The sequence below is a fragment of the Leptonychotes weddellii genome, unplaced genomic scaffold (genome assembly GCF_054177405.1).
Source record: "Leptonychotes weddellii isolate Sample4059 unplaced genomic scaffold, ASM5417740v2 HiC_scaffold_10531, whole genome shotgun sequence".
Taxonomy (NCBI): domain Eukaryota; kingdom Metazoa; phylum Chordata; class Mammalia; order Carnivora; family Phocidae; genus Leptonychotes; species Leptonychotes weddellii.
Window position 1 is genome coordinate 1,012 of NW_027682159.1, and position 2,980 is coordinate 3,991.

Genomic DNA, 2,980 nt, shown 5'->3' on the forward strand with positions numbered 1-2,980 from the left:
CACCTGCCTTCCTTATTAAGGAAGACTTTATTCAAGAGGGGGGGCATCACAATGGGTGTAGGGACTCCTGCAATGGGGTCTTGCAGGGGGGAGAGAGAGATTGGACTCGACTCCAAATACAGCATGGCAAAATGGGAGTTTATAGACAGTAGGTCAGTGAATGAAGGGAGTAAGAGGGTGTAAGAGAGATTCTGATGAAACCAACCTAACAGGATTCTTGTTGAAGGCAGGCCAGATGATCAGACATTACCTGGAGATAGTGAAAAATCAGGAACTCAATCAGATTAAACTGGTTAAACTGACTTGCTAGGATTTGTGCTAAAATTGGACAATGCAGACAAACACAGAAGCCCAAAAGTTACACCTTGTTGAAAAAGAATTCAGGGAGCCTGAACAGAGTCTGGTCAAGGAATGACCAGCAAAGATCACAGTCTTAGCATTTTGAGGGCTTTGGGATTACAATTAGTTTAGCTTTCCTCTTGGTGCCAGAACTGCCTCCATATAGTCCTGAAAGGCTGTTGTCCTCCCTGCTGTGAACACACTTGTTGAAAAGAAATGCATTCCTTTGATCTCATTTGTACCCTGAGATGTGCTGGGTCTGTGAGGCCATGAGGTGTTGTAGAAAGATGGGAGGTGTGGGAGCCAGACAGACCTCAGTCCAAGTCCTAGCTCAGTCATGATAATACAGCATTGCAGAAGTCACTGACTTTCCTGGATGGGATTTTCTCACCTATAAAATGGAGCTCATTATCCACAGTGTATTAGGTTGTTATGAGAATAAGGGATGTTCTGTCACAGTGTGGGGGACCTTAGTAGATGCTTCCTAAATGAGAGTTACTGTGATATTTTCAAGTTGATCATGAGCCTGCCAGAAGAATATCTATCTGTATGTATCTACCTACCTATCTCTAGAGATAGACAGATATCTATAGGCACACCTTAGAGATACTGTGGGTTCCTATGAATCATGAATGTTCTTAATAGCATCTAGAATGGTGACTCCTTTCCAGTAGGTTTTCAATGTACTTTGCTCAGGTCCATCAGAGGAATCACTATCTATGGCAGCCATATCCTTATGAAATGTATTCCTTAAATAAGACTTGAAAGTCAAAAAGACTCTTTGATCCATGGGCTGCAGAATGGATATTGTGATAGCAGGCATGAACACAATATTAATTTCATTGCCTATCTCCATCAGTGCTCTTGGGTAACCAGGTGCATTATCAATAAGCAGTCATATTTTGAAAGGCATATTTTTTTCTGACCATGAGGTCTCAACAGTAGGCTTAAAATAGTCAGTAAACCATGTTGTAAACAGATGTGCTGTCATCCAGGTTTGGTTATTACATTTATAGAGCACAGTCAGAGTAGATGTAGCATAATTCTTTTTTTTTAATATATGAAGACATTTTGTTATTTTGCTATATAACATATTAGTGAATACACTCAATTGCATTTTCTCAAGTGGCAAATGAGACATAAGATAACATCCTGTTGATTCCTGAAAACCTCGGTATCATCTGTCTTTTGGAGATCCAGTTTCCTATGACATCTATGATACTGTCCACGAGGACACCAATGGTGCTTAGTAGTAAAGAACATTTTACTAAGTCGTTCTATCATGGGTCCTTGCTCAAATTGCTCATTTTTTTCTTCTAATCTGGTTTTCAGCACTTGGTCATGTGTTTCTTCATTATTATGCACAGGATCTGGCCGAGGGATAGGTTTTGTATGTTCATATGGAATGTCCACAGAAGGGTGGTAGCATACTATTGTCCTGCCATCCGATGTCAAAGCAAGCTCTACTTTGCAATTATAGTCATCTGGTAGAGAAGAATACGTAGATTTATGACAAACACAATATAAAGCTCCGTTTTGAATTGGAAATGTTTCCAGATAGTTCTGTTTGATATCACCCATTTTACCCCTGCTAACGCCATGGTGAATCAAGACGCTTATTAGGTGGTGTGAAAGAAGATGATTTGAGGAGAAACTGATTTTAAAATCTTCTTCCAGGTATACCTATTTTCATCCCTGACAGCCGCTCACTGCGAGCCCACCATCTTACCTCAATCTAGATGTAGCATAATTCTTAAGGTTCCTGGGATTTTCAGAATGGCCAGTGAGCACTGGCTGCAACTTAAAGTCACCAGCTACATTAACCCCGAATAAGAGAATCAGCTTGTCCTTTGAAGCTTTGAAGCCAGGCATTGACTTCTCTAGCTATGAAAGTCCTAGACGGCATCCTCTTCCAATAGAAGGCTGTTTCATCTGTATTGCTAATCTGTTGTTTAGTATAGCTACCTTCATTATCTTAGCCAGATCTCTGGCATAACTTGCTGCCTCACCTTGCACCTTTATGTTATGGAGACGGCTTCTTTCCTTGAAGCACATGAACCAACCTCTGCTCGCTTCAAGCATTTCTTCTGCAGCTTCTTCACCTTTCTCAGCCTTCATGGAATTGAAGAGAGCCAGGGTCTTGCTCTGGATGAAGCTTTGGCTTACAGGAATGTTGTGGCTGGTTTGATCTTCTACCCAGGCCCCTAAAATTTTCTCCATATCAGCAGTAAGTCTGTTTTGCTTTCTTATCACTAATGTATTCATTGAAGTAGCACTTTTAGTTTCCTTCAAGAATTTTCCTTTGCATTCACAATTTGGCTAACTGTTTGGTGCAACAGGCCTAGCTTTCAGCCTGTCTTGGCTTTCAACATGGCTTCCACACTAAGTTTACTCATATCTAGCTTTTGATTTAAATGAGAAACATGTGACTTCATTTCACTTGAAAAGTTAGAGGCCACTGTAGAGTTATTAACTGAACTAAATTCAACATTATTGTGTCTCATGGAATAGGAAGACCAGAGGGGAGGGAGAGAGAGATGGGAGAGTGCCCAGTCAGTGGAGCAATCAAAACCAATACAACATTTATTAAGGTTGCCATCTTATACGGGTGCAGTTCATAGCTATAGTTATATCACAGATC

At 40.7% G+C, this 2,980-nt stretch overlaps 1 pseudogene; it reads right to left on the bottom strand.

Moving 5' to 3' along the window:
* Positions 1-764: 764 nt before the first annotated feature.
* On the bottom strand, positions 765-2,758 carry LOC145718066 (large ribosomal subunit protein mL42 pseudogene; annotated as a pseudogene).
* Positions 2,759-2,980: the final 222 nt, after the last annotated feature.